General features: G+C 45.1%; 1 long non-coding RNA gene across 1 annotated transcript; it reads left to right on the plus strand.

Moving 5' to 3' along the window:
- Window positions 1-363: 363 nt before the first annotated feature.
- Window positions 364-6,333, plus strand: LOC139702097 (uncharacterized). The gene is made up of 3 exons (XR_011704696.1): window positions 364-919; window positions 4,665-4,729; window positions 5,501-6,333. It is a non-coding gene; the product is annotated as an uncharacterized lncRNA (long non-coding RNA).
- The last annotated feature ends 325 nt before the right edge of the window (window positions 6,334-6,658 follow it).

The raw sequence follows: 6,658 nt of genomic DNA on the forward strand, positions 1-6,658 counted from the left end.
ATTCCTAATCCTGTTTTATTTTTTAAAAATTTAAGATAGTGTCTCACTAAATTGCTTACGGCCTCACTAAGTTGCTGAGGCTGGCCTTGAACTTGCCATCCTTCTGTGTCAGCGTCCTGAGCTACTGAGATCACAGGTGTGCATCATTGCACCTTGCAATGTGTGGCTTTTTTCTCTTAAATTCTTACTACATCCAAATTTAGTAGAAGAATGGAGTATGCGAGATGTGTGTGGGGTGGGGGGGATTGGCATCTACGAACAGTGAAACATATTACATTTTCACTACCTTTTTTTAAGACTCTTAACTATTTAAAAAAATGAAAAATGACAACTGTTGGGTGCAGAGCAGACTGAACTGTGTTGTCTGCAGGGCAGGCTGAACAGATGTTGGCTGCAAGATAGCCCACGCACTCAAACCCCCCTCTATCTGGTCCTTTATCACCTGTTTGTGTCAAGTCTGAACATTCAACCCTGTTCAAGGCTGAACACTTAACCCCCCCTTGGGTCAACAAGGCAGCTTGCAGACCCAGAGGCCCCATTAGATTTGGGCTATAAAAACTCCCTCCTGCCAGGCCCCCCCCTCTCCCTCTCTCTCTTGCTCTCTCTCTCTTGCTCCCTCTCTCTTGCTATCTCTCTTGCTTTCTCTGTCTCTCTCCTGTGTGCGCTTCCTCTCTCTCTCTCTCTCTCTCTCTCTTTCCTTCTTTCCTTTCTCTTTGTTGCACTGCTGCAATAAAGATCTTTTGGTTGCTCCGAGTGTTGTGGTCACTTTCCTTTCATTGGTGCCGAAACCCGGGAGAGGGTTAAAACCCACTTTTGGGTCCCTCTTCCTTCGGAAGTGCCACTCACCGGATGGCCTGAACCCAGGCCTGAACCCATTTTCTCGACTGCCAGAACTCCATCCACCACCGACCTTCGATTGGTGAGTTTCCCCTTCCTGGAGTCCTAAACCCAATGGTGGTGTCAGGAGGATTTGGCCGTTGATTGTCCGGTAAACCTCTTTGCCCATCTGCGGGGAGGAAAACACCCCACCACAGCCTTTAAGGCTACGGTGGCCCTCAGGGACTCCTTCCTAGGGCAGAATAGACTCCTGGGTTCAAAATTATTCCCTTCCCTTCCCAGTTGTTAGTTACCAGCATAGGCTTTGTAGGTCTCCCTCAAAGGACTGTGTAACTTCCAGGGACACATAACAGAGAACTGAACATCACAGTCCACCCAGACCTTCACCATCTCTGTGGCTCTCCTAAAATCCTAGTCCTCACACCTTCAAGACTCGGCTGCTAGAGAGAACCTTACCCTCCCCTTCCTCCCTCTTCCCCTGTCTCTCTCTTTCCCCTCTTTCCGGCTCTGCGAGTCTCCGGCCTCTCCAGGAGGGGTCCTGAAAAGAAAAGCCTTGGGCAAGGTCTCCCACAGCTCCAGCTCCGTCCAGGACGAGAGCTTCGACTGTCAGGATTCAGTGACGATCAATCTCTGCAGCTCGAACCTGCCACTAAGGCACTCCTGATTTTTGGCTCTAGCGGGGACGCCCCTTTTGCCAATAAATCAGTTTCCTCCTTCTCTCTTATACTACGGTTGCGCCTCCTTCCTTCTCCTCTATACCAAGTTTGCGTCCTCTTCCCTCCTCCTTATACTACTTTGCGACATGGGTAATGTGTCCTCTCTGCCGGTAGACTCTCCCCTACAATGCCTCTTGGATAACCTCAAAACCCTCTCCTTGACACCAGACATCAAACCCCCAAAATTGATCAAATATAGCACCCAGGCCTGGCCCACTTATCCCTTAGACAACCAAAGCAGATGGCCCCCCTTTTGGGTCCCTGGATCCCTCCATTCTAAGGGATCTCTACAATTACTGTGGGCATTCGAAAAAATGGGTAAAAAGCTGCTATATCAAAGCGTTCTTCTTGCTTGTGCTCTCTGCACCTCTTGCAGACCTCTGCAAATTCTTCTAGCTTGCAAACCAACACCCACAACCACTGATCCCCAATCTTCTCCTCCTCTGGACTCATCCACTACTTTTGACCCTACTGATGAATCTCCACCCTATCGCCCGGCTCAAATAGGTCCTCACCCTCAACCTTCTGCCCCAGCCCCTCCACTGTCTCCCCCACCTGAACAACCTGACTTCTCCTCTCCACTCACTAGATCAAAAACCTAAACAACCGTCTTTCCTCAAAACATTGCCTGTTTTCTGAGGTAGCAAGTACTGAAGGAATCCCTTCACCCACTCACTCCTCTCTTCTCCTGTCAGCGCCCACACCAGGTGCCACCAGGTCCTCTTACCAGCTAACCCAAAGCTCAAACAAGCTGAGGAAAGCCCTTGGACCCCTATCAGAGATCTGGTGAAAATGGCCTTTAAAGTTGCTTTGTCATCACTGAAAACAGGTTACTAAAAATTGTCGCTTACAGGCTTTTTTGGGATACTCACTCCCATCCTCCCCTCTGCTCTACCTGTTCTGCTGCTCAAGTTTTCCTTGCTAGGGAAAATCCTATTCTTTTACATCACTCCTTCCTCATTCTCAGATCCACCAAGCTACTCTCAGCCCCGCCTTCCTGTCTTCTCCTCCTTACCCAGGCCCACAGAAAAGGCTTAACTGACCTTCTCCAGAAATCTTCACCATGGCTGATTTTAGGACTTTCAACAAAAGAATCTCCACAAAAAGTTCAATGTAGATAAACTTCCTATTTTCCTGTTGCCCTGTTTTACTTGGTCACTGGCTGGAAAAATCAGCACTCAAAAAGTTAGACAGCCCCTTACTAGTTTTTTCACAAAATATGTGAACAAGGCCTCTGGCCTTGAGCTGGGGCTTCACAGAGAAGTCTACATGTCTAAGATAAGGAGGTTACCAACTGGGCTCCATGATAACAGCTGGCAGGGGTGGGGAGGGTGGGGGGAAGAGGAGAGAAAGGGAAAAAAAAGCTCTCCCCCTCCCAAGTGTCCTTAAAGGGTTAACTTGCCCAGAACAGAGGGAAAAAAAAAAAACAAACTGCTTTTTGTGAACTTCTGCAGACTGCAAACTTCTGAGCCCCTTCCCTTACATGTTGGGTACAAAATTCTGAAACAACCTAAACTTGGGGTTCAGGGGATTAATTGATTACAACAGAAGCAGTGCCCTCTAAATCCGGCTGCAACCAAATAAAACTATTTCCCTTTCTTCAGTGCTATCTTAGGTGCCTTGCCTTGTCTGTTCCTACAACAGTATAATTCTATATACTTAAACATTGTTCATGTTTTCATGAAATGGTCAACAGATGTGATTAATTGTGTACTGCAAATAACAAAATATCTCTTATTAAAATGAAATAATTTGCCTCAATTCAGAAATTTACAAGGATTATTTAAAAATGTAAAAAAAGAAAGAGTTAACAAATAGGAAAGAGAAATTAGAAGGTTCTAGGTATGGATTTAATAGAAGGAAAATGTGTTTCTGGATAAGAGAGTCTATTAAGTAAATAAGAGGGTTTAAGTAAGTGCTAAAGAAGGTCTGTATATACAACTATGGTTAAACAACAACTGTTATTTTGCAATATTGTAATATGTTATTTCTTTAAAAGCTAAACTTGATTAATATAAAAACATCAGTAGTAATTGTGGTGCTATTACTCTTCTTTGTATATTAAATGTATTCATATTTTCCAGGTATATGTCATTAAGATAAAAGCTTTAAAAAACTGTATCAAGCTGGTGTTCTCCAAAAGGTTGCATGGTTATTTTAGGCTTATAAAAATAACATATCGGAGATTTATTTATATCATTTAATGTTTTATAACTGGACCTGTTATCAATAAGATTAATATAAAGTTCTATACACTGGGTACAATTTAAATGTAATATACTGTATTACCTAGTATTCATGTGACATCAAGCAATAATATATATAAACTTTATAAAATAATATTAAAAAAAATATCAGCTTCAATACTAGAACACTTTACCTAAGATTTATAAATCTTAGCCTTACCTGAGATAAGGCTGTGCTTCCCATCTTACTACATGTAAGAATGACTCCAAAGTAGGCCAGACTTCAGCTAAAGCCCAAAACTCTTAATTTAGGGTGAAACTGACTTTGCTGGATGTTTATGATCAAGACTTAAAGTTAAATTAAAATGGCCAAGAAAACCAATATTTGTCTCTGGCCCTCTGAGTCAGTCTGAATCCAGGGAACAGGGAACTTCTCTAAAGAGCTTTGCAACTCTGGGCCACATAACCTCCTGATCAGGGAGATTAATGAGACCACTGGAGAATGAAAAGCCAATCAGTGCATTTGCTGTGAATAGGAGGGTCATTGGAGACAGGAGACATCCCTGATGCTTCCAAGGGAAGCCACATGGTCAAGCAAGACCTGGACCCATCCTAGCGCAAATGGCACTAACAGAACTATGAAGCTGCTCTCAGGTTCCCCCACGAGCGACTCCTATGGGAATTCAGCTGACTCTTAACAATAGATAAAAACAAAGTCAATTTTGACCAACTTGGTCTTAAACACCTACCAAAACCAGTTAAGCCAAAACCAGTCATTCCTGGGAGTAATAAAGGACAAGAACAGCTAGAAAAGAGGAGACAGGAACTAAGCCAACAGGCTCCATGGGGAATGTTCAGTTAAGTATGGCCTTGGCTCCTCCCCTCACAGGACCCCTATTAGTCCTCTCTATGTTTCTCCTAATAGGACCATGTCTATTAAATTGCCGACAGAAGTTCATGCAAGATTGCTGGGAGCCATTAGCCAAGTAGGTATGACAATTTCCTTGCCAGCGTACCCCATGTTGCAGTGACATTGAATGTAGGTGACCTTGCTCAAGGACCAAGGCGGATTAGGGCGTTCCCGGTTTAGGTTCCAGGTTTAAGGTTTAAGATTATTCCTGCTGGGAATAGGGCGTATCCTGCTGCCTGAGTTCCCCTTGAGTTCTCACGGGATTCAGACAGTATATTTTGGAGATAGAAGCCCAGTGGAGGTGGATTTGGGCAGAGAACCTGGATTTCCCCAGAACGTGATTGTAGACGGCTGGTGTGAGTTCGGGAATAAAGAGTTGCTGTTTGAATCTACAAGCTGTGTGGTGGCTCGTGATTGTGTGCCCATCCAGACTGCGGCACAAGATCAGATACACAAATTCACCAACAAGCTGGTCAATCAACTACTTCTTTAAGACTACCAGCCCTGATGCCCAAGATGGACACCTACGACTCATGACCAACTCATCTGGCTCCAGAGACTCTGTGCCCATCTAAAACCCTCTCTAACCCTTTTTCCAATTTTCACAACCCCTCTTTCACTTCCTAGGAATGAGAACTACTCTCCAGCACATCCACTCTGCTTATTCTGTCTGCTCTACAGTATCCCCACAAGGAAGCATCAAACCTAAACTCCCCCTGGTACCACCATGTCTCCCACCTTAAAAAGGCACTTGTTCCAAATGTCCAGTCCTGGACTTCCACCATGCCCACCAAACTCAAAATTTCTCGCCAACCCTCTTCTTCTTTTACTAATCATTATTCTCTCTCAAGTTTTTATCTCAAACCACAGATACTGCTTCTACATCAACGTGACATGACACCAGGATGACACCACCCACTCTCAGTTTATGGGTCAAGGCGATTGCCCTTCCACTGGCTGCAATCAGGCTGTCAACCTTAACATTACTGGATTCAACCAAGCCACCTCCAATACTTCCTAGAGTCCCTGCTACAGGACCAGTGGCTGATACCAAGAATCTCCTCCATCTAGGACTGGTTTGATGCCATCGAGGACTTTGGCTTCAAGGAACTTTTATGGACTTTACCCCTACCACAGTAGTTGTCTGTAGTCACTGAGTGTAATTTCTGGCTGCCCTGGTGTTCTCAGACCTGTCCCCCGAACATTCCTCTACTTCCCCTTCTAGGTCTAACGCCGCCCACCATTAAGCAGGAAGAAGCCAGAGGACTTTACGCTTTCCCCTGTGTCACTTAGAAAAACAAAAGGGGAGGAATGTTGGGTGCAGAGCAGGCTGAACAGATGTTGGCTGCAAGATAGCCCACGCACTCAAACCCCCCTCTATCTGGTCCTTTATCACCTGTTTACCTCAAGTCTGAACATTCAACCCTGTTCAAGGCTGAACACTTAACTCCCCCTTGGGTCAACAAGGCAGCTTGCAGACCCAGAGGCCCCATTAGATTTGGGCTATAAAAACTCCCTCCTGCCAGGCCCCCTCTCTCTCCCTCTCTCTCTTGCTCTTTCTCTCTTGCTCTCTCTCTCTTGCTTTCTCTGTCTCTCTCCTGTGTGCGCTTCCTCTCTCTCTCTCTTTCCTTCTTTCCTTTCTCTTTGTTGCACTGCTGCAATAAAGATCTTTTGGTTGCTCCGAGTGTTGTGGTCACTTTCCTTTCAACAACTATTACAATTTCATGTGTTAACTAGTACATACCACAGTTGACTGACATTGAAGATGTTATGCTCGAATTCGGGACCCCCAAAGACCACCAGAGACCCAAGATCAATGTAAGCAGCAAAGAGGTGTTTATTGCGAGCTAGCTCGGTCCTCCGCGCACACACACACAACAACTGGTGATGCTGAGAGGTCCCGAGCCCAGGGTTTGCAGCAGTTTTATACATTCTTTAGAGATGGCAGGGACTTCACATACATCATAGCCTCTTTTAGCAAATCATCACACACCGCGGGAAAATCAAAT

Source organism: Marmota flaviventris, chromosome 15 (genome assembly GCF_047511675.1).
Source record: "Marmota flaviventris isolate mMarFla1 chromosome 15, mMarFla1.hap1, whole genome shotgun sequence".
Taxonomy (NCBI): Eukaryota; Metazoa; Chordata; class Mammalia; order Rodentia; family Sciuridae; genus Marmota; species Marmota flaviventris.